Source organism: Oncorhynchus kisutch, linkage group LG6 (assembly GCF_002021735.2).
Source record: "Oncorhynchus kisutch isolate 150728-3 linkage group LG6, Okis_V2, whole genome shotgun sequence".
Classification (NCBI taxonomy): Eukaryota; Metazoa; Chordata; class Actinopteri; order Salmoniformes; family Salmonidae; genus Oncorhynchus; species Oncorhynchus kisutch.
In genome coordinates this window covers 60319610-60345677 of record NC_034179.2, presented here as the reverse complement: position 1 = coordinate 60345677, position 26068 = coordinate 60319610, and the positions used below count along the sequence as shown (strand labels likewise).

The window sequence follows — 26068 nt, the reverse complement described above, 5'->3', positions numbered from 1 at the left end:
CAGATTCATGACCCTGAAAATCTGACAACTGACATTTTGGATGTAGCCTACATTCTCTGTTAAAATAACAGTTGTTGTACAGAAATACACGTTTATAATCATACATATTGTTTTGAGTGCCGGAAAGGGTCAGAGAGGAGTCTAAGAGAACGGTATGGGTATTAATATATCTGGCATGGTTCGCCTCTGGCATCCTAGAAACTGTATTGAGCAGCTACGGTGTGAAACACACCAGCTGGCACAGATGACGTTTTCTACCTGCTCCCAACCTGCTGTACATCTGGGACATAACGAATTGAACCTGGGGCAACATGTTAATGCTTAAGCTGTTCTAAAACTGAACCTGCATGGATCTAATGGGAACACACTGATGAGATCGTTGAGGAGTAGATAGCTTAAATTCATACTCAAATATAGGTAACGTTATCTAGGCTATTAGTAAAGAGAGTCATTTTCCTCTCACTAAACAGTCCAGACAATTGCAACAGGAATCAATGTTTCAAAGTCAATCATTATCTAGCTAAGTAATATATATATTTTACCTTTATTTAACTAGGCAAGTCAGTTAAGAACAAATTCTTATTTTCAATGACGGTCTAGGAACAGTGGGTTAACTGCCTTGTTCAGAGACAGAACGAGAGATTTTTACCTTGTCAGCTCAGGGATTCAATCTTGCAACCTTTCAGTTACTAGTCCAACACTCTAACAACTAGGCTACCTGCCGTTGAACATTATATCAATTGAACATTTTCAAAATAATAATTCCTCCCAGGAACAACATTATTGAATAGTTCTCACGGTTTTGGATCTGTATTTATATTTTTTACATTTTTTATACATATATATATTTTTTCAATTTTATCCCCTTTTTCTCCCCAATTTCGTGGTATCCAATTGTATCCAATCTTGTCTCATCGCTACAACTCCCGTACGAGCTCGGGAGAGACAAAGGTCGAGAGCTATGCGTCCTCCGAAACATCCAACCCGGAAGCCAGCCGCACCAATGTGTCGGAGGAAACACCATGCACCTAGCCTGGTCAGCGTGCATTGCGCCCGGCCCGCCACAGGAGTCGCTAGTGCACGATGCGACAAGGATATCCCTACATGCCAAACCCTCCCTAACCCGGACGACGCTAGGCCAATTGTGCGTCGCCCCATGGACCTCCCGGTTGCAACTGGCTGCGACAGAGCCTGGGCTCAAACCCAGAGTCTCTGGTGGCACAGCTAGCACTGTGATGCAGTACCTTAGACCACTGCGCCACCTGGGAGGCCCCCACATATATATACAGTATATATATATTTATATATTTTAAACATAGGGGATGGATCAGCTTTAATATTACAGATAGATTGTTGCTTCCATCAATGTAATTGTCTGCATCATTTCCAATCCCCCATATCTTTTTGGGGTACAGTTTTTATATATATATATACATAGTGTACATACACATACCCACATACATATAGGTTAGATGGAGGGTGTGTATGAATGGACTTTGGAATGCCAACTGCCAGAATAGCTAGTAAAGTTTTTCAATGGGATCTACCCATAGTGGGAGCCTGGGCAACTGAAATGTCTGACCTTTTTCAACAGTCTGACTGTGAATATCTGTATGAAAACCGAATTAAGGGAGACATAGATATGATTACAAAACAACTGTTGATGCAATATGAAATAAAATGGGTGGAGGTGATTAATTATAAACCCAAATTGAGAGCCTTTTGTTTGATTAAGGGTGAATTCGTGTGTGAGAGATATATTATATATAACCTACCTAGCAAGAGATCGCTATGTGCACAGGTAAGATCGGGGATGTTGTCTCTCTGCGTATTAAAACAGGTGAGTTCAGGGATATTGCCTCTGCGTATTGAAACAGGTCAGTATTGTGGTGAAATGAAAGAGGAAAGGACATAACGAATTCATTAAATAGTATGCGCAAAACACTAGTCTCAACGTCAACAGTGAAGCGGCGACTCCGGGGGGCTGGCCTTCTAGGCAAAGTTGCAAAGACAAAGCCATATGTCAGACTGGCCAATAAGAAGAAAAGATTAAGATGGGCAAAAGAACACAGACACTGGACAGAGGAACTCTGCCTAGAAGAGCTTGTTTATGTGCCAATTCATCCCATAGGTATGGGTTGCCAATTGGCGATTTGACACCAAAATAACATTTCATTCATTCATTCGTCATTCTTTCATTCATATATATATAAACATTCATACATATACACCTATATGTACATACCAACATATATATACATATATACACATACACAGTTTTTTTTGAATATACCTTCCTTTATTATTCCCCACAAACCCTACCACTGCTCCCCCAATTGGGGTAAACTAATAAACAATAACACTTAGGCTTCTGCTTCCACCTTATAGATACTATACACATTTTACAGAAACGATTTATTTTACAATAGATATATCTGGTTTGTTTTTAGTCCTGGCCTTCCTCTGTTTCTGATGTCCATCCACTTTGATTTCTATTTTCCCAATATTTGTAGCTGTGCTATTTCACAAAAATTCTGAACCTATATACACTTGAGATGGGCTCGGTGATGGTGCAACTGCTGAGCATCTGAGTGAATGGTTGTTTGTGAGGGAAAGGGGTTGAGTGTATATGAGTGTATGAGTGTTTGTGTGGGTGTGTCAGTGTGTATGTTAGATGTTAGGGACAATATAGGTTGAATCACAATAATTGTTTGCAAAAATAATAATTGCTTTCTAAATGTAATTTTTGTAATACTGGTAAGAGTTAACAAACCTTTGCATAAACTGCCTAGATTACTACAAATATGAATAGCTAATGGAAATTAAGAGAAACAGGATTTTTTTTTAAATACATGTATTTTTTAATAGCTATATATAATACAAATCGAGGTGAGGGCAATGGAAATGCTTTTGGCGTTTGATCTGCTTCTGTTCTGTGGGTGGCACTGTGTGGTCTTTCGAAGGATGGTCACGGTCTCTCCAGGGCCATGGGAGCCGGGTGGTTGGGGGTGGTCTGTCGGTCATTGGGATGACAACCCAACTTGGGATGAGGAGGGGTTTTAGCGGGTGGAATAGTGGGGACCAATTGGAGTTTATTTAGTTGCAATACAAATATCATGGTACAGCTATATAGACACTCAATCATCATGTTACTGTTTAATGGTACGTTTACAAACATATATTATGATAAATCTAATTGAAACTTGTGTCTCATTATGGTAATTGGTGAAATAAGTATAGCCAGTTATAATTGTAATGGCTTAGCAGATAATAAGAAAAGATCAGTATTTACCTGGATAAAAGAGAAGGAATATATTATCTATTGTTTACAGGAAACTCATTCAACAATTTTAGATTACGTTGGCTTATTAACCTATATGGTCTAAATAATGATGATCCAAGCTTCTTTTAAAATGTATCAACCCTACAAGCAACACAAGGCTCCATTATTATGGTGGGAGATTATAATACGATTTTAAATACCTTTATGAACCGTAAAGGAAATCACACTACAAACTATCACCCTCAGGCATTTAAGGAAATCATGAATGTCATGGATATATTGGAATTAGTGGATATATGGAGGCTTAAATACCCTGACCTAGTGAGATATACATGGAGGAGGCTTAAACAAGCTAGTCATCTTGATTACTTTCTTATGTCGTTCCTTTCTGGCACCAAAAGTTTAAAAAGTATTGATTGGAGACAGAATGCGGTCGGACCATCACATAATTGGCATACATATTACTCTTACAGAATTTCCACGTCGGCGAGGACATTGGAAATTGTATCAAAGCCTACTGGATGATAACTTGTTTTTAACAAGGACAGAGGCTACCATAGAGTCTCAGAGTAAGTAGAGGAAAAACAAAAATAAATGGAGGAACTTATTCAACAAAGATACAGTGTAATATATTATGAAAAATAAAGCGAACTGGATGGAATATGGGGGAAAATGCACCAAATTCTTTTTCAATCTTCAACATAGAAATGCCACCAATTTCTTTTTACTGAAACTTCTTCCAAATGATGGAGTCACTCATGATTCACTGAACAATATTTTGAAAGAGAAAGTAAAGTACTTTTCGTTTCAGTCTCCTCCATCTCCACTAACCGAAGCTAATTGTATGGATTTAATTTATATTAATAATGTCAAATGAACATCTGTACAGAAAGACTCATGTGAAGGCCAAATTACAGAGGAGGAACTTATTGATGCAATTAAAGCCTTTATGTCTGGGAAAACTCCAGGGCTGGATGGCATACCAGTGGAGGTACACCAAACTTTTTTTGATATACTCAGAGGACCATTATTAGCATGTTTTAACCAATCCTATATAAATGGCAGATCCAAATGTTTTGAGTAAATAACAATACATACTTTTTTTGTTTAGCTCGTTGAAAGATGAATAATCAAAATAAAGTTGATGTATCATGCATTTTTTCCCACTATTAAAAGCAGAATGATAGCCTACTCACTTGGTATTATGGATATTTACAATATACAATGTTTCTTTACCAAATATTCTTATTACTCGCTCACAACTATTTTGTTTGATCACTGAAATAAGCAAATGGTTGTTAGTTACATCAGAAGTTGAAATAAGTACCTGAAAATGCCATGTACCAGCACTATGTGTCCTGTAATACACACGTGTTCAGGTCCAATCATATTGTGGCTCCCGAGTGGCGCAGAGGACTAAGGCACTACATCTCACTGCTAGAGGTGTCACCACAGACTCTGGTTCGAGTCTGTTCCAGGCTGTATCACAACTGACTGTGATTGGGAGTCCTATAGAGCGGTGCACAATTGCCCCACTGTTGTCCGGGTAAGGGTTTGGCTGGGGTAGGCCATCCTTGTAAATAAGAATTTATTCTTAACTGACTTAGTTGACCTTGTTAAACTGACCTAGTTAAATAAAGGTTAAATAAAAAATATATAAACCTTCCTCTATTCCTAGGTGTCAGCTGGTCTGAATTGGGATTCAGTTCAAATCAATGGATCAACAGAAACAGCCATGCTTACATTTAGTCATTTATTGTACTTTGTAGTTTTAGTTGATCATCTGGTTAAAAAGAATGTGTGATTACTGAATCACTGTATAGCTTGAGATCAACAAGGTGGTTTATTTGGAGTCTATCTGATTCAGGGCAAAACTTACCCCATGAGCTGTTCTAATTGTCTTTCATTTGCAGTGGCAGTTGCAATATCAATCAAATGACTGTACATAATGATTTCTAGATCGAATAGACAAGTATTTACTTGACAGATTTTTCAGATACAAATGTAAGTGGAATTCATTACATACAGCTTCCAAATATTTCTGAGTCTGTGTCTGTTTCATACAATTAACATTTAATGAGTGTGCCACTTCATATTTCACCATGTTTAATAGAACGTGTACAGTACGTGTACTTTTGGACAGTTGTTAGGACAGTTAAATTAGTGTGTGTTCTGTTGCTGTCTGTCATCACCACCACCATCCGACACCATACCAAGACCAGCTCTGTGCTCTCTTTCCCTCTTAGTTTACAGCAATAGCAGGACACACATGTAAACCCCCTTCCACCCTGCCACCTCTCCCTCCCTCCCGTTTCACAATTTGTTTCTGCCCCAAACCTGCCAGCTTCCAACACCAGCTGGCTGTATTGGAGTCACAAGCGCCTTCCTAACGAATCAATCAGGTTTCGGTGCACGGCGGTGGGAAACCCAATTATGTAGACGATGATGCTTCCAAGCTATGAACTACGTGTAAAGAGCATCTGGCTAGTGGTGGGGTATGATAACAAATAGCACCCTATTTCCTAAAGTAGTGCACTAAATAGGGAATAGGGTGCCATTTGTGTTGACAAAGCATAACGAGTGTCTCATCACTTATCAATCTTACTTTGGAACAGATAGTACCTTCAGAAAGTATTGACGCCCCTTTACATTTTTTCACATTTTGTTGTGTTACAAAGTGGGATGAAACGGATTAAAACTAATAAAAAGTAATTTTTTGTTAGCGACCTACACAAAATGTCCAAGTAGAAGAACAATTTTAACATTTGTAAAACAATTAAGAAAATTAAAACCGTAATATATCTTAATTTGATAAGTATTCAACACCCTGAGTCAATACATGTTTGGCAGCGATTACAGCTGTGAGTCTTTCTGGGTAAGTATAAGAGTGTTGTGGGGGTGCTTTGTTGCCTTGGCCGTGTGTTTTGGGTCATTGTCATGCTGGAATACCCATCCACGACCCATTTTCAATGCCCTGGCTGAGGGAAGGAGGTTCTCACCCAAGATTTGACGGTACATGGCCCCGTCCATTGTCCCTTTGATCCGGTGAAGTTGTCCTGTCCCCTTAGCAGAAAAACAACCCCAGAGCATAATGTTTCCACCTCCATGTTTGACGGTGGGGATGGTATTCTTGGGGTCATAGGCAGCATTCCTCCTCCACCAAACACGGCAAGTTGAGTTGATGCCAAAGACCTCCATTTTGGTCTCATCTGACCACAACCCTTTCACCTAGTTGTTCTCTGAATCATTCAGATGTTCATTGGCAAACTTCAGATGGGCATGTGTATGTGCTTTCTTGAGCAGGAGGACCTTGCGGGCGCTGCAGGATTTCAGTCCTTAGGCGTAGTGTGTTACCAATTGTTTTCTTGGTGACTATGGTCCCAGCTGCCTTGAGATCATTGACAAGATCCTCCCGTGTAGTTCTGGGCTGATTCCTCACCGTTCTCATGATCATTGCAACTCCACGAGGTGAGATCTTGCATGGAGCCACAGGCAGAGGGAGATTAACAGTTCTTTTGTGTTTCCTCCATTTGCGAATAATCGCACCAACTGTATTCACCTTCTCACCAAGCTGCTTGGCGATGGTCTTGTAGCCCATTCCAACATTGTGTAGGTCTATATTCTTGTCCCTGACATCCTTGGAGAGCTCTGTGGTCTTGGCAATGGTGGAGAGTTTGGAATCTGATTGATTGATTGCTTCTGTGGACAGGTGTCTTTTATACAGGTAACACGCTGAGATAAGCGGAGGTAACACGCTCCCTTTAAGAGTGTGCTCCTAATCTCAGCTCGTTACCTATATAAAAGACACCTGGGAGCCAGAAATCTTTCTGATTGAGAGGGGGTCAAATACTTTTTTGACACTTTTTTGACATTTACATGCGATTTTCTGGATACTTTTGTTGTTATTCTATCTCTCACTGCTCAAATAAACCTACCATTAAAATTTGAGACCGATCATTTCTTTGTCAGTGGGCAAACGTACAAAATCAGCAGGGGATCAAGAAAATGTTTCGCTCACTGTATATATACAGTCGGGCAAAAAAGTATTTAGCCACCAATTGTGCAAGTTCTCCCACTTAAAAAGATGAGAGAGGCCTGTAATTTTCATCATAGGTACACTTCAACTATGACAGACAAAATGAGATTTTTTCCCCCAGAAAATCACATTGTAGGATTTTTCATGATTTTATTTGCAAATTATGGTGGAAAATACTAAACTATACTGACTAAATCCTTTTTGCCCCACTGTATATATATATATATATGTCCCCTTGTCCTCAAGTTTTATCATTGGAGTGGGATACAAAAGGATTCACGGGTGTGCTTTAGGACCATGCGGACGCCTCCAAGCGGTCGGGTAGGCTGTTTGGAGTGTTTATCCTACTGGAGAATTAAAACAAAAATACAAATATGCTCCCCCACTTCTCAAACCAAAGTTGCGCCCCTGCATATTGGCTTAGAGCAGGAACTATTCTGGGTGCAGCAGTAAAAGTATGGGAATACTCAGTAGGGTCTGTAGACTGTATACATGGTGTCATTTCATGGGGCTCTGAATAATACAGTGTTGCTGACCTTTTACTCCACCCATTCCACTGGCGGCTGCATCACATCACATGTGCGATTGCTGCACTACAGAAAACCTGCTAGCCAAACAACAGTGCTGGGCATGCTCACTGAATTAAAGGGCAACTTCACTCAAAAATCTACATTTCTTTCGACTTCAAAAGTCATCCCCTGATGTGGTTTAAGCATTGTTGTGAACAAATGAATCCAATGTTGTTGTTTTTCTATTAAATGAGTGTGAATAAATGGGGTAAACCAGAAAAAAATGGGGGAAATCCGAAGCCTGGAAAAAAAACAAGAAAACCGAATTTGAAAAAAAAAGATTTTAAAAGGCCCTACCAACCATTTTTTTTGCTGTGCATGACTGCACTTTAGAGTGTGTGTCATCCTGCAGCACAGAATTTTGGGGAAGTTGAGGTCAGATCCAATATTGTCTATGCACCCAAGAGGGAAAGAGGTTGGGCCATCCTAGGAATATTTTAGTGAAATATAATATATACAGTTTGGCAGACACTTTTATCCAAAGCTACTTACAGTCATGCGTAAAGACATTTTAACATATGGGTGGTCCCATGAATCGAACCCAATATCCTGCCATTGCAAGTGGTGCTTTTGCCACCCTTTAAAAAGCACAAGTTTATGCCATATTTGTCAGAGTGGGTTATGTCACATTTGACATTGGTGGTTGTTTCACAGTTATGCAACATTTATAAAAATCATGGCATATAGTTATAGCTGTTTTCTAACACATTTAGGATGTCTTTATGAAGCCTCTATAAGCTGTATGTAATTTTAAGCGGGACCCATTATTCTCTAAAAGATTCTTCAAGTTCTGTCAAGTTGGTTGTTGATCATTGTCAGACAGACATTTTCAAGTTTTGCCATAGATTTTCAAGCCGATTTAAGTCAAAACTGTAACTAGACCACTTAGGAACATTCATTGTTAAGCAACTCCAGTGCAACTCCAGTGCCTTCAGAAAATATTCATACCTCTTGACTTATTCCACATATTGTATGTAAGCCAATCAGGAACATTCAATGTCGTCTTGGTACAAAACTCCAGTGTATATTTGGCCTTGTGTTTTGGGTTATTGTCCTGCTGAAATTTGAATTTGCCTCCCAGTGTCTATTAGAAAGCAGACTGAACCAGATTTTCCTTGAGGATTTTGCCTGTGCTTAGCTCAATTCCATTTATTTTTATCCTTAAAAACTCCCTTGATGATGACAAGCCTACCCAGAACATGATGCAGCCACCACCATGGTTGAAAATATGAAAAGTGGTAGTCAGTGATGTGTTGTGTTGAATTTGCCCCAAACATAATGTCTTGTATTCAGGACAGTAACGGCAGATCTCCTCTTCTGCTGAAGAGGAGTAAGGATCGGACCAAGATGCAGCGTGGTAAGTGTCCATAATGTTTTTAATAAAGACAAATGAACACTTGAACAAAAACAATAAACGATAACGTGAAATCTAAAAAAAATGAAACAGTACCATGTGGCGACAAACACCCACAAACAAACAGTTAAACCCAGGCTACCTAAGTATGATTCTCAATCAGAGACAACTAACGACACCTGCCTCCTATTGAGAACCATACTAGGCCGAAACAGAAACCAAATATAGAAAAACAAACATAGACTGCCCACCCCAACTCACGCCCTGACCACACTAAATAAAGACAAAACAAAGGAAATAAAGGTCGGAACGTGACAGGACCCCCCCCCCCCCCAAAGGTGCGGACTCCAGCCGCAAAACTTGAACCTATAGGGGAGGGTCTGGGTGGGCGTCTGTCCGCGGTGGCGGCTCTGGCGTGGGACGTGGACCCTACTTCACCACAGTTTTTGTCCGCCTCCTCAACCTCCCCCGTGGCCTCTTATTAGCGGCGACCCTTGCCGACGAACTCCGACTGGGAACCCTAGCCATGGGTCCCAAATGGACGGGAGATTCCGGCAGCGCCGGACAGGCGGGAGACTCCGGCAGCTCCGGAGTGAAGGGCGATTGACGGCTCTGGCAGCTCCTGGCTGGCTGATGGCTCTGACAGCTCCTGGCTGACTGACGGCTCTGGCAGCTCCTGGCTGGCGGCTCCTGGCTAACTGACGGCTCTGGCGGCTCCTGTCTGACTGACAGCTCTGGCGGCTACTGGCTGACTGGCGGCTCTGGCGGCTCCTGGCTGGCTGGCGGCTCTGGCGGCTCCTGGCTGGCTGACGGCACTTGCGGCTCCTGGCTGACTGGCGGCTCTGGCGGCTCCTGGCTGACTGACGGCTCTGGCGGCTACTGGCTGACTGGCGGCTCTGGCGGCTCCTGGCTGGCTGGCGGCTCTGGCGGCTCCTGGCTGGCTGACGGCACTGGCGGCTCCTGGCTGACTGGCGGCTCTGGCGGCTCCTGGCTGACTGGTGGCTCTGGCGGCTCAGGACAGACTGGCGGCTCTGGCGGCTCAGGACAGACTGGCGGCTCTGGTGGCTCAGGACAGACTGGCGGCTCTGGCGGCTCAAGACAGACTGGCGGCTCAGGACAGACGGGAGCCTCTGGCGGCTCAGGGACAGACGGGAGACTCTGGTGGCTCAGAACAGATGGGAGACTCTGGCGGCTCAGGACAGACGGGAGACTCTGGCGGCTCAGGACAGACGGGAGCCTCTGGCGGCTCAGGGATAGACTGGAGACTCTGGCGGCTCAGGACAGACGGGAGACTCTGGCGGCTCAGGACAGACGGGAGACTCTGGCGGCTCAGGACAGACGGGAGACTCTGGCGACTCAGGACAGACGGGAGACTCTGGCAGCGCTGGAGAGGACGAAGGCTCTAGCAGCGCTGGACAGGCGGGAACACCTGTAGGCAGAAGACGGAGAGACAGCCTAGTGCGGGGGGCTGCCACCGGAGGGCTGGTCCGTGGAGGTGGCACTGCATAGACCGGACCGTGCAGGCACACTGGAGCTCTTGAGCACCGAGCCTGCCCAACCTTACCTGGTTGAATGCTCCCGGTAGCCAGGCCAGTGCGGAGAGGTGGAATAGCCCGCACTGGGCTGTGCTGGTGAACCGGGGACACCATGCGTAAGGCTGGTGCCATGTACGCCGGCCCGAGGAGACGCACTGGAGATCAGATGCGTAAAGCCAGCTTCATGGCACCTGGCTCGATGCCCACTCTAGCCCGGCCGATACGAGGAGCTGGAATGTACCGCACCGGGCTATGCGCACGCACTGGGGAGACTGTGCGCTCCACCGCATAACACGGTGCTTGCCCGGTCCCTCTCTCTCTCCGGTAAGCACGGGAAGTTGGCGCAGGTCTCCTACCTGGCTTCGCCACACTTCCCGTGTGCCCCCCACAATAAATTTTTGGGGCTGCCTCTCGGGCTTCCAGCAGCTCTGCCGTGCTAGCTCCTCATAATGCCGCCTCTCTGCTTTCGCTGCCTCCAGCTCTGCTTTGGGGCGACGGTATTCCCCTGGCTGTTCCTAGGGTCCTTTACCGTCCAGAATCTCCTCCCAAGTCCAGTTCTCCAGGTATCACTGCCTCTCCTGCTGCTACTGCTGCTGCCTGTTACCACGCTGCTTGGTCCTTGGTTGGTGGGTGTTTCTGTAACGGCATTCCTCCTCTGAGGAGGAGAAGCGAGAAGGATCGGAGGAACCAATGCGCAGCGTGGTAAGTGTCCATAATGTTTTTAATAAAGACAAATGAACACTCGAACAAAAACAATAAACGATAACGTGAAATCTACAAAAACCGAAACAGTACCGTGTGGCGACAAACACACACACGGAAACAAACACCCACAAACCAACAGTGAAACCCAGGCTACCTAAGTATGATTCTCAATCAGAGACAACTAACGACACCTGCCTCTGATTGAGAACCATACTAGGCTGAAACAGAAACCAAACATAGAAAAACTGCCCACCCCAACTCACGACCTGCCCATACTAAATAAAGACAAAACAAAGGAAATAAAGGTCAGAACACGACAGGGACATAAAGTACATTTATTTGCCACATTTTTCACAGATTTAATTTAGTACCTTATTGCAAACAGGATGCATGTTTTGGAATATTTTTTATTCCTTACAGGCTTCCTTCTTTTCACTCTGTCATTTAGTTTAGTATTGTGGAGTAACTACCATGTTGTTGATCCATCCTCAGTTGCCTCCAATCACAGCCATTAAACTCTGAAACTGTTTTAAAGTCACCATTGGCCTCATGGTGATATCCCTGAGAGTTAGGAAGGACACCTGTATTTCTGTAGTGACTGGGAGTATTGATACACCATCCAAAGTTTAATTAAATAACTTCAACATGCTCAAAGGGATATTCAAAGTCTGCTTTATTTATTTCCTATATCCACCTACCAATCAGTGCCGTTCTTTGCTAGGCATTGGAAAACCTCCCTGGCTTAGCCGCTGGTAGTAGGGGTGCTGCAGCACCCCCAGAAAAATCAGAATATAAAAATATACGCATGAAAAAAAATTGATTGTTCAAAAAAGTACTTCACTGTGTCTTTCCCAGTCCTGTATTAGCAGACCGATATAGTCGTCTGTAGCATGGGTAAAACAAAAAAAATATGCGCCTCCGTGGTAAGCTCTTAACAGCTAAGACTGCAATTTCTTGTCCCAGAGTCCCACTTAACAGACCGTTTGAAACCAGCTTGACAGCTGTTAACCTGCTTAACCTTAGCTGCTAGCTAAGCTGCTAGCCATCAACTAACGAAGATAGCTGCTTTGATTTTCCCAATTTGGGACTGCCTCTTCTCATGGAGGCCTCCCCATTACCGACCGGATATTTAATGCAAGAACTAAGGAGGACTGTAGGACCGAGCTGTCTACCCTAAGCAAGCAAATCTCGGTGTTGCACAACTTGCAGAGAAAGCCATGGCCGACTACCTTCTCCTTCTCTACACCTCAGGCTGGATGTCGTTTCGATATAGTGAGAGTATCACCGCCCTGTTACCACTCTTTGACTGACTGGCCAGTCCTTCACAGGGACCTCTCACAGGAGAAGTCTCCCCTGTCTGTGGACAATGGAACAGGACTGACACTTTTAGAGGACCTAGCGGATGCCACAGGCTCCAATCCCATTCTCCAGCAATGGGACGGCAGGTAGCCTAATGGTTAGAGTGTTGGGCCAGTAACTGAAAAGTTGCTAGATTGAATCACTGAGCTGACAAGGAAAAATGTGATGTTAACCCACTGTTCCTAGGCTGTCATTGTAAGTAAGAATATGTTCTTAACTGACTTGCCTAGTTACAGTGCCTTGCGAAAGTATTCGGCCCCCTTGAACTTTGCGACCTTTTGCCACATTTCAGGCTTCAAACATAAAGATATAAAACTGTATTATTTTGTGAAGAATCAACAACAAGTGGGACACAATCATGAAGTGGAACGACATTTATTGGATATTTCAAACTTTTTTAACAAATCAAAAACTGAAAAATTGGGCGTGCCAAATTGTTCAGCCCCTTTACTTTCAGTGCAGCAAACTCTCTCCAGAAGTTCAGTGAGGATCTCTGAATGATCCAATGTTGACCTAAATGACTAATGATGATACATACAATCCACCTGTGTGTAATCAAGTCTCCGTATAAATGCACCTGCACTGTAATAGTCTCAGAGGTCCGTTAAAAGCGCAGAGAGCATCATGAAGAACAAGGAACACACCAGGCAGGTCCGAGATACTGTTGTGATTTGGATACAAAAAGATTTCCCAAGCTTTAAACATCCCAAGGAGCACTGTGCAAGGAGTATCAGACCACTGCAAATCTACCAAGACCTGGCCGTCCCTCTAAACTTTCAGCTCATACAAGGAGAAGACTGATCAGAGATGCAGCCAAGAGGCCCATGATCACTCTGGATGAACTGCAGAGATCTACAGCTGAGGTGGGAGACTCTGTCCATAGGACAACAATCAGTCATACATTGCACAAATCTGGCCTTTATGGAAGAGTGGCAAGAAGAAAGCCATTTCTTAAAGATATCCATAAAAAGTGTTGTTTAAAGTTTGCCACAAGCCACCTGGGAGACACACCAAACATATGGAAAAAGGTGCTCTGGTCAGATGAAACCAACTTTTTGGCAACAATGCAAAACGTTATGTTTGCCGTAAAAGCAACACAGCTCATCACCCTGAACACACCATCCCCACTGTCAAACATGGTGGTGGCAGCATCATGGTTTGGGCCTGCTTTTCTTCAGCAGGGACAGGGAAGATGGTTAAAATTGATGGGAAGATGGATGGAGCCAAATACAGGACCATTCTGGAAGAAAACCTGATGAAGTCTGCAAAAGACCTGAGACTGGGACGGAGATTTGTCTTCCAACAAGACAATGATCCAAAACATAAAGCAAAATCTACAATGGAATGGTTCAAAAATAAACATATCCAGGTGTTAGAATGGCCAAGTCAAAGTCCAGACCTGAATCCAATCGAGAATCTGTGGAAAGAACTGAAAACTGCTGTTCACAAATGCTCTCCATCCAACCTCACTGAGCTCGAGCTGTTTTGCAAGGAGGAATGGGAAAAAATGTCAGTCTCTCGATGTGCAAAACTGATAGAGACATACCCCAAGAGACTTACAGCTGTAATCGCAGCAAAAGGTGGCGCTACAAAGTATTAACTTAAGGGGGCTGAATCATTTTGCACGCCCAATTTTTCAGTTTTTGATTTGTTAAAAAAGTTTGAAATATCCAATAAATGTCGTTCCACTTCATGATTGTGTCCCACTTGTTGTTGATTCTTCACAAAATAATACAGTTTTATATCTTTATGTTTGAAGCCTGAAATGTGGCAAAAGGTCGCAAAGTTCAAGGGGGACGAATACTTTCGCAAGGCACTGTAAGTAAACAAATGGAAACATGTCAGTTGCTGTAAGCCTATGGTGAACTTTGGCTTTGTGAAACCCAATCCAGACATTAAGGATCCCTGTGGCCTTGGAGGTGGGATCCTACCTCGGGTTAAGATCTTCCCAGCTCCCCCCCTTATCAGACTGTGAGGGTGTCTGAACTTTGGCCCCTTTATCAGCCATGATGGACTCTGCGGCTGGCTACTCGAGGGGCCTCCTAAACCATTCGAGGCGATTAAATGTCTGGAACTCTTCTGCCATTTCACCAGCTGTCATCATTGGCAGCTCTATGGTGAAAAAATATTTTGGTTCCCGGGGCCAAAACCCTGTGCTTTCCTGGAGGATGATTACATTACAAGGCTGCTTCGTACCGTTCTACGACAGCTGCCGGGGGCTGATGCTGTCATAGTTCATGTGGGGTCAAATGACATTAGGAATGTTAGATCGGAACTAATTAAACTGGATTCTAGCTTTGAAAGACTCCAAAAATAGGCCAATTATGTCAGGCCCTGTACCATCGCTGGGCCGCGGCTGAGGAAGATTAAGGAGGCTACTGGCATTACACATCTGGCTAAAAGACTACTGTAGCTCTGTTAGCATAACTTTTAAAGAGTCCATCCAAGTCATCTTGGTGCCTGGACCTTGTCCGCGTATTTCAAGGCCGAGTTGAGACAATTATTTATCTGTGACTCAAGCCCTGCTCACTTAATCCCTACCATTGTGTCGCTGGGTTGTCGTAGTATGCTGCAAATGTACATTGTCCCAGGGGTGTTGTGAAGTCATAATGTAAGTAACCTAATTTATGATCCTCTAACTCCCCAGAATGCCTGTCAATGCAATGGCTATTGTCATCATGTGCCTATGAACCAAAGTTATACTGTAAGCAATGAGGCGGTTTGCCCTAGTAGGAAGCCCACTGTGTGGAATTCACCCTGCACTATCAGCTCCAACATAAATATTACTGTCATGTCTGCCTCATAGTAAAGCAATAAAAACGATTGAGAATCCCAGAAAAGTGCCCACATTAACATACAGTCAGGTCCATAAGTATTTGGACAGTGACATAATTTCCATCATTTTGGCTCTGTACGCCACCACAATGGATTTGAAAGGAAGCAATAGAGATGTGATTTAAATGTAGACTTATATCTTTAATTTAAGGGTTTTGTCAAAATTATTGTATGAACCGTGTAGGAATTACAACCATTTTTATACATAAACCCTACATTTTAGGGGCTCAAAAGTAATTGGACAAACTAACATAATCATAAATGTGAGTTTTAATACTTGGTAGGAAATCATTTGCTGTCAATGACTGTCTGAAACCTGGAACCACCAGACATCACCAGATGCTGGGTTTGTTCCCTGGTGGTGTTCTGCCAGGCCTTTACTGCAGCTGTCTTGGAACATTTTGGCTCCAGTTTTATCTTCAGCAAGTGAAATGCATGCTCAATTGGATTCAGCTCAGGGGAATGACTTGGCCATTGCAGAACCTTCCACTTCTTTGCCTTAAAAAAGTATTGGGTTGCTTTCACAGTATGCGTCGGGTCATTGTCCATCTGCACTGTGAAGTGCCGTCCAATGAGTTTTGAAGCATTTGGCTGAATCTGAGCAGATAATATAGCCCTAAACACTTCAGAATTCACCCTACTGCTTTTGCCAGCAGTCACATCATCAATAAATACAAGGTAGCCAGTTCCATTGGCAACCATACATGTCCACGCCATAACACTACCTCCACCATAATTCACAGATGAGGTGGTATGCTTCGGATCATCAGCAGTTCCTTCCCTTCTCCATACTCTTCTCTTCCCATTATTAAGGTGCAAGTTGATCATTGTCTCATCTGTCCATAGGATGTTGTTCCAAAACTGTACATCCTTTTTTAGATGTTTTTTGGCAAAAACTCTAATCTGGTTGTTTTTGAGGCTTACCAATGGTTTACATATTGTGGTAAACCCTCTGTATTTACTCTGATCTTCTCTTGGTTGTTGACTTTGACACAGATACGCCTACCACCTAGAGGGTGTTCTTGATCTGGCCACCTGTGAAGTGGTTTTTCTTCACCAGGGAAATAATTGTTCTGTCATCCACCCCCGTTGTTTTCTGTGGCCTTCCTGGCCTTTTGGTGTTCCTGAGCTCACCAGTGTGTTCTTTCTTTTTAAGAATGTACCAAATAGTTGATTTGGCCACAGCTAATGTTTTTGCTATCTCGCTGATGGGTTTGCTTAGATTTTCCAACCTTGCTTCACTGGCAGTGACAGCTCTTTGGACTTCATATTGAGGGTTAACAGCAACAGACTCCAAATGCAAATGCAACAATAGAAATCAACTCTAGCCCTTTTGTCTGCTTACTTGTAAATTAACTAATGAGGTAATAACACACACACACCACCTAATTTAAACTCCAATATGCTGTGGTAGACAGCTAAAATAATAATAACTTGGTCAATGTCCAAACATTTATGGACCTGACTGTATATGTAGCCTAAGAAAGGTTCATGAAAGGTTCATGAAATTGATAACTTGCTGGTAACAGATAACATGAACATCTCTGAAATGCAATTAGATAATACTTTGATGATAGCAATACATGGTTACAACATCTTCAGAAGAGAAGATGTTCAGAACAGAAGAGACACGAATGCCAATGGGGGTGGTGTTGCTATTTATATTCAGAGTGATATTCCTGTAAAGTGGTCCTGTGTAGCTCAGTTGGTAGAGCATGGCACTTGCAATGCCAGGGTTGTGGGTTCAATACCCATGGGGGACCAGTATGAAAATGTATGCACTCACTATTGTAAGTCACTCTGGATAAGAGTGTCTGCTAAATATAAGGCTTAGAGAGGAGGTTCACCTGCCTCACCTGAAGTCTAATCTTGTGGGAAGTTGCTAAGATAAATGAGATCATACAAGTGGTTTTTTAGTGATTCCTGTGTTGAAGCTGTAAAGAATATTTGCTGGACTGTTGTGTGTAATGAAAAGCAACCAGACACTGCACTTGATGTATTTATTAAATTAGTTATTCCAGTTACTAATAAGCATGCACCCATTAAGAAAATGACTGTAAAAACGGTTAAGTCCCAGTGGATAGATGAGGAATTGAAAAATGGTATGGTTGAGTGGGATGAGAGAAAAGGAATGGCAAATAAGTCTGGCTACACAGCTCAGAGAACCACTCCAGACAGCCATAGACTTTGCTAGATCACCACAGCTAAACATACTGTCAATTGAGAAATCATGTGACTAAACTAAACAAAAATAAGAACAAACTGTACTATGAAACAAAGATAAAGAATCATAGTAAAAAGCTTAAATGAAAATGTGGGCAAAAACGTGAACTCAGCTCCATCGTTCATTGAATCAGATGGTTTATTCATCACAAAACCACTGATATTTCCAATTACTTTAATGAATTTTTCACTGGCAAGATTAGCAAATTTAGGCATAACATTCCAACAACAAACTCTGAATCTACATATGCATTCATAACTGACCAAATTATGAAAGACAAACATTGTCATTTTTAATTCTGTAAAGTAAGTGTGAAAAAATTATTGTTGTCTATCAACAATGACAGCCACCTGGATCTGACTACATGAAAGGAAAATTACTGAGGATGATAGCGGACTATATTGCCACTCCTATTTGCCATCTCTTCAATCTAAGCCTACAGGAAAGGGTGTGCTTTCAGGCCTGAAGGGAAGCAAGTCATTCCAGTACCCAAGAATATCAAAGCACCCTTTCCTGGCTCAAACAGCCGACCAATCATTCATCTCACCTTCGCTGTTTTTATAATGAGAATGTGACCAAAAAACAGGTTCCCCTTTTAACGGAAGGATTTGTATGCAAAGGCAATTGGTCAGTTTACCAACCTTTAGTAAACTTTTGGAAATAACTTTGGCAAGTCAAATTCAAGTACTTTCAGGGACTTTTTAAGCACTTAATTGTAATTTTCAAGTTCCTCAATGTTATACAATTTAATATATCATATGATTGTACATATAGTGCCTAATATAGAACCCCCCTGACTAAATAGATTGGATGGATACATGCATGCCGATTTTTCTGTAACGCTGCTTGGTCCGGTTGTGGTGGGTGATTCTGTAACGGTTTTCTAGGTGTGAAGGAGAGTCGGACCAAAATGCAGCGTGTAGATTGCGATCCATGTTTAATGAACAAACGTAACACGAATCTAAATACAAAACCTACAAAACGTAACGAAAACCAAAACAGCCTAATACTGGTGCACATACACACAGAACAAGGAACAAAGACACTAAGGACAATCACCCACAAAACACTCAAAGAATATGGCTGCCTAAATATGGTTCCCAATCAGAGACAACGATAAACACCTGCCTCTGATTGAGAACCACTCCAGACAGCCATAGACTTTGCTAGATCACCCCACTAGCTACGATCCCAATACATACCAAAACCCCAAGACAAAACACACCACAATACAAAAACCCCATGCCACACCCTGGCCTGACCCAAACATGAAGATAAACACAAAAATACCTTGACCAGGGCGTGACAGGACTTGAGAGACTGACTTCATGACTACTTGTTTTTGTAAGAGGTGTTGACAAGCTGAATGTAAACCCATGCATACCCCACAAGACATGCCACCAGAGGTCTCTTCACAGTCCCCAAGTCCAGAACTACATAGAGCCATGACTACATGGAACTCTATTCGACATCAGGTAACTGATGCAAGCAGTAGAATCAGATTTTAAAAACTGGTAAAAATACACCTTATGGAACAACAGGGACTGTGAAGAGACAGACACATGCATACACATACATTGTGATATTATTGTATGGTGGGATTAAACATTTTGTATTGTAGATATGTAGTGGTGTAATAATGTTATATGATGTACTGTTTTATCTTTTGTTTTCTATGTAATGTAAGTGCTTACATATGTTTGGACCCTAGGAAGAGTAGCTGCCTTGGCAGCAGCTAATGGGGATCCCTAATAAATACAAACACAAATTCTTGCTTCCATTCAGCCACAAGAGCTTCAGTGAGGTCAGGCGCTAATGTTGGGCGATTAGGCCTGCCTCGCAGTTGGCGTTCCAATTCATCACAATGGTATTCAATGGGGTTTAGGTCAGGGCTCTGTGCAGGCCAGTCAAGTTCTTCCACACCAATCTTGACAAACCATTTCTGTATGGACTTCGCTTTGTGCACAGGGGCATTATCATGCTGAAACAGGAAAGAGCCTTCCCCAAACTGATGCCACAAAGTTGGAAGCACACAATTGTCTAGAATGTAATTGTATGCTGTAGCGTTAAGATTTCCCTTCACTGGAACGAAAGGGCCTAGCCCGAACCGTGAAAAATAGCCCCAGACCATTATTACTCCTCCACCAAACTTTAAAGTTAGCACTATTCATTGGGGCAGGTGGTTGGAAAGATGGCATCCTATGACGGTGCCTTGTTGAAAGTCACAGCGCTCTTCAGTATGGGCTATTCTACTGCCATTGTTTGTCTATGGAGATCACAAGGCGGTGTGCTCAATTTTATACACCTGTCAGCAACGGGTGTAGCTGAAACAGCCAAATCAACTCATTTGAAGGTGTGCCCAAATACCTTTGTCCATGTAGTATATGTGGCACACATAATAAAGCCATGAATAGCGGTAGCATTAATCTCACCATCGCTGTTTTTAATGAGAATGTGACCAAAAAACAGGTTCCTTTTTTTTAACGGAAGGATTTGTATGCAAAGGCAAGTTGAAGCCAACATTAGATGCTGTCCTCCTCATAATAACCACACGTGGTTTTACCACAACAGAGTAGCGCAAAAACACTTCAACTGAAGCAGTAGGAAACAAAAGAAAGTGACCACATCTCTCACAAAAACTGAAATCACATGATTATAAGGGAGCAGGATAACTTATAAATTGGCTACAATAATTACAAGGAAATTTCAAGCACAAAATTGACAAAATGTCTGATTTTCAAGGTAGGCCTATTCCAGTATTTGAATTTCGGAGGTCCAAATTCAAGCTAGATGCAAAACAAAATGTACGTGTCATGTTATTTCATTACCAGATCATATTGTGAATAAACCCACTAGTCCTTCTAATTTTGTGTCATTATCTACAGAATAAGGAATAGAAATAGTGTTGGGTGTTGCGCAATAGTATATCCTAAACAATTGCGCACAGTAGACTCGGTGTCCAATCCGAAGCACATAAGCATTACCTTGATACTTTCTCTGTTAAATCTAACGAGACAACAAAATCTAACGAAATCAAGCAGACAACAACCGACGATCAACATCAATTCGCTAGGGATATTTTATATCCAACGTGTATCCAGGAACAGCTGTCTTCACAGGTGTAAGGAATGAGACACCAAAATGTTCCGGACATTCCTCATGAACACCTTTTATCCAGCACTTAGAATGTTGTTGCATTGCTCTATCACAACAGCTGTTCATCACTTGACTGTCATTCTGAAAATTCCTTCCTGGATCAGATGATGATGTGTGAAAATATCACAGCATAACTAATCAGCTGTACACAAAATAACCACTCCAACAAGTATTATGCATAATTATTGAAGAACCACAGTAATGACGGTATCAATTTAGAATTTAAGTGTCAAGGTAAGGTGACTCTTTTGGTTAGAAGCATTCAATTTTGCAATCACATTTATTACAGGGTTCATGTTCCATGTCTAATTTCACTAATTAATGCTTAATATATGATATGACAACTTACACTTCAATAAATGCAGCGAAAGAAAACTAATATTTTATGTCACACAATTTTGGACAAATCCGTCAAGACACCAACCAAGCCCTCGACTGGCAGCTTCATTAAATATTACAATTAAACCACCAGTATCAACGTCAACAGTGAAGAGGCGACTCCGGGATGCTGGCCTTCTAGGCAGAGTTGCAAAGAAAAAGTAAAATCTCTATCCAGTGCCTGTGTTATTTAAAAAAATATATATTTTTTTTTTTATTGGCCAGTCTCAGATATGGCTTTATCTTTGCAACTCTGCCTAGAGGCCAGCATCCTCTTCACTGTTGATGTTGAGACTGGTGTTTTGTGGGTACTATTTAACGAAGCTGCCAGTTGAGGGCTTGTGAGGCGTCTGTTTCTCAAACTAGATACTTTAATGTACTTGTCCTCTCGCTCAGTTGTGCACCGTTGCCTCCCACTCCTCTTTCTATTCTGGTTAGAGACAGTTTGTGCTGTTCTGTGAAGGGAGTAGTACACAGCATTGTACGAGATCTTCAGTTTCTTGGCAATTTCTCGCATGGAATAGCCTTCCTTTCTCAGAACAAGAATAGACTGACAAGTTTCAGAAATTTTTTTTGGGTTTCTGGCTGTTTTGAGCCTGTAATCAAACCCACAAATGCTGATGCTTCAGATAGACTCAACTAGTCTAAAGAAGGTCGGTTTTATTGCTTCTTTAATCAGGACAACAGTTTTCAGCTGTGCTAAAATAATTGCAAAAGGGTTTTCAAATGATCAATTAGCCTTTTCAAATTATAAACTTGGATTAGCTTACACAATGTGCCATTGGAACACAGGAGTAATGGTTGCTGATAATGGGCCTCTGTACGCCTATGTCGATATTCTATAAAAATATCTGCTGTTTCCAGCTACAATAGTCATTTACAACATTAACAATGTCCACACTGTATTTCTGATGAATGTAATGTTATTTTAATGGACAAAAAGGACAGTTATAAGTGACCCAAACTTTTGAACGGTAGCGTATGTTTTTTCTCATCAATCTACATACAATAACCCATAATGACAAAGAAAAAAACGTTTTTTTAGATTTTTTTGAAAATGTATAAAATAAAAAATAAAAAAACAGAAATACCTTATTTAACTAATTATTCAGACACTTTGCTATGAGACTCTAAATTCAGCTCAGGAGCATCCTGTTTCCATTGATCATCCTTGAGATGCTTCTACAACTTGATTGGAGTCCACCTTTTGTAAATTCAATTGATTGGACATGATGTGGAAGGGCACACACCTGTCTATATAAGGTCCCACATTTGACAGTGCATGTAAGAGCAAAAACCAAGCCATGAGGTCGAAGGAATTGTCCATAGAGCACCGAGACAGGATTGTGTCGAGACACAGATCTAGGGAAAGGTAACAAAACATTTCTGCAGCATTGAAGGTCCCCAAGAACAAAGTGGCCTCCATCAATCTGAAATGGATGAAGTTTGGAACCACCAAGACTCTTTCTATTTTTAACTAGGCAAGACAGTTGTTTATTTACAATGATAGCCTTGGCCAAACCCGATGAAGCTGGGCTAATTGTGCGCCGCCCTATGGGACCCCCAATCACGGCCGGATGTGATACAGCCTAGAGCTGGCCACCGGGCCAAACTCAGCAATCGGTGTAGAAAGACCTTGGTCAGGGAGGTGACCAAGAATCTGATGGTCACTCTGACAAAGCTCCAGAGTTCCTCTCTGGAGATGGGAGAACCTTGCAGAAGGACAACCATCTCTGCATCACTCAACCAATCAGGCCTTTATGTTAGAGTGGCCAGACAAAAGCCACTCCTCAGTGAAAGGCACATGACAGCCCACTTGGAGTTTGCCAAAAGGCACCTATGGGCACATGACAACCATCTCTGCAGCACTCCATCAATCGGGCCTTTATGTGAGAGTAGCCAGACGAAAGCCACTCCTCAGTAAAAGGCACATGACAGCCCGCTTGGAGTTTGCCAAAAAGCACCTAAAGGACTCTCAGACCATGAGAAACAAGGTTCTCTGGTCTGATAAAACCAAGACTGAACTCTTTGGCCTGAATGCCAAGCATCACATCTGGAGGAACCTGGCACCGTATCTACGTTGAAGCATGGTGGTGGCAGCATCATGCTGTGGGGATGTTTTTCAGTGGCAGAGACTGGGAGACTAGTCAGGGTCGAGGGAACGATGAACGGAGCGAAGTACAGAGAGATCCTTGATGAAAACCTGCTCCAGAGCACTCAGGACCTCACACTGGGGGCGAAGGTTCACCTTCCAACAAGACAATGACCCTAAGCACACAGCCAAGACAATGCAGGAGTGGCTTCGGGACAAGTCTCTGAATGTCCTTGAGTGGCTCAGCCAGAGCCCGGACTTGAACCCAATCTAACAACTCTGGAGAGACCTGAAAATAGCTGTGCAGTGACTCTCCCCATCCAACCTGACAGAGCTTGAGAGGATCTGCAGAGAAGAATGGGAGAAACTCCGCAAATATAGGTGTGCCAAGCAAGGACTAGGGAGTTTTCAAAGATAAAAATAAATGCAATAGAGCTAAGGACAGGCAAAATCCGAGAGAAAAACCTGGCTCAGTCTGCTTTACAACAGACAATGGGAGACAAATTCACCTCTCAATAGGACAATAGCCTAAATCCAAGGTGAAATATAAACTGGAGTTGCTTACCAAGAGTTTTGACTTAAATTGGCTTAAAAATCTATGTCTGTCTAGCAATCTATTTAATCCATTCGAAATGCAGGTGGTAACAAAATTTGGAATAAGTCAAGTGGGGTATGAATACTTTCTGAAGGCAATGTCTGATTTGTTATAGTTACCAATTTACCAAAAACTGCCCTTCTTTATGAGGTGGATACTTATGCTATAACTAGTTTTGTAATTTCATTTGTAAACATTTGTATAATTTTCTTTTCACTTTGACATTATGTAGTATTTTGTGTAGATCAATTACAAAAAAATGACAAAATCTTTTTCAATCACACTTTGTAACTCAACAAAATGTGAAAAAAAGTTCAAAGGGGTGTAGACTTTGTATACACTCTTAGAAAAAGATGTGCTATCTAGAACCTAAATGGGTTCTTCGGCTGTCTCCATAGGAGAACCCTTTGAACCCCATACAGGGTTCTACATTGAACCCAAAATAGTTCTACCTGGAACCAAAAAGGGTTCTACTATAGGGACAGCTGAATAAATCATTTGGAACCCTTTATTATAAGAGTGTTGGCTCTGTAGATATATAAATCAGAACTCTGTTTGTCAAAGGCTTAGGGTAGGATGGAAGGCAGGAATGCATGTGAGTAATGTTCAGTTAACACTATTTACTTAAAGGATGGTATTGATAACACCTTTCATTGCACCTGTGAGTGTTGCCACATCTTTGTTGACCACGCATTCATTCAACATCATTGTCATTTCTAACATTACAGCTTGGCAGCATTAGTCAAAATAAAAGTGTCTCCGTACTTTTTGGACATGCATTTATTCGATCTTTATTTTACTGCAATGAAAGGGGTGCTTTTATTTTCTTCTCTCCAGGCATATTATAATAAATAAATTGAAGGAAAGGTGTAATGAAACATTCATGTAAGGCATTATGAGATGTTGAGATGCCACTATCCTACATACCCCCTTCTAGTAAAGTGTGGCAGAACATTTCTTCCTCAGTTGTCAGACTCACTGGGACAGAAAGGGCACAAATGGGTCTTGTGTGCCCAGCTACTCCCCTCCCCCCTCTGTTCTCCCTCCCCACTGTCTCCCCTCCCTCTCCTATCTCCTCTTCATCCCCTTGTATCTCCTCCCTCTGTGTCCACGTCGGTCCCTCCGTCTCCCCTTCCTCCCTTCTGTCTCCCCTCCCCATTTTCCCCCCTCTCCCCCATATCCCATCCATTCCCCCATCTCCGCTGTCTCCATCCAGGTGGGACACTTTGACCTTGTTCTGCTGCTGGCTAGACCAATCTCTGAACAGAGCTCAGATAGACTGAGCAATACCAGGCCAGCTCTTCTTAACTCCACATCTGAATACAGCAGATAGTACAAAGGATATGGTATAGTGGTAGTTAACAACACACTTGGCTCTTAACAGAGACCAGGATTAGATCCCTGTGTCCACTCTTCCTACTGTGTCTCCTCCTTATTTATCTTCCGCTCTGTTTCCACCCTGTCTTATAAAACGTGAAAAAACTCTGCATTATATTAGACCAGATTTCTCTCCAGACCATCTCGCAGAGCAGATAAAAGATCCTAAAATCCTAAATTGGCAGTGTAATATTGTAACATTCTGCCGTTCAGACAAACAGCCAAGCAAACAAGCATCCCTGACTGTTCTCCTGTTGCCGTGGTGATTCTTTGAGAGCGCCGCTGGGTCTTATGGGAGCTGGTTTGGTGATGGGCATGTCGACAGTCTGGTCTGTCAGGGACCTGCCGTCCTTTGCTGTCACGTCTACTCCCGCTCCTCCCCTCCAGCGTTCATGTCGCCGGTATACTAACCACCGGGCCTGGCATCTATAATTACGCGCACCTGCACTTAATCATGAGGCACACCTGACCTCCATTACCTCACTTATTACCTCCGCTATATCTGGCACTCCCTTAGGTTCTTTCACCAGTCAGTATTGTTTATGTGAAGACGCCACTGCTATGTTGTCT

At 42.5% G+C, this 26068-nt stretch overlaps 1 protein-coding gene across 1 annotated transcript in view; it reads left to right on the top strand.

Annotated features, from left to right (window-relative positions):
• LOC109893076 (ATP-sensitive inward rectifier potassium channel 12-like) overlaps positions 1-26068 on the top strand; it is a 51239-nt gene that overhangs the window by 727 nt on the left and 24444 nt on the right. The gene's annotated exons all lie outside the window — the stretch shown is intronic.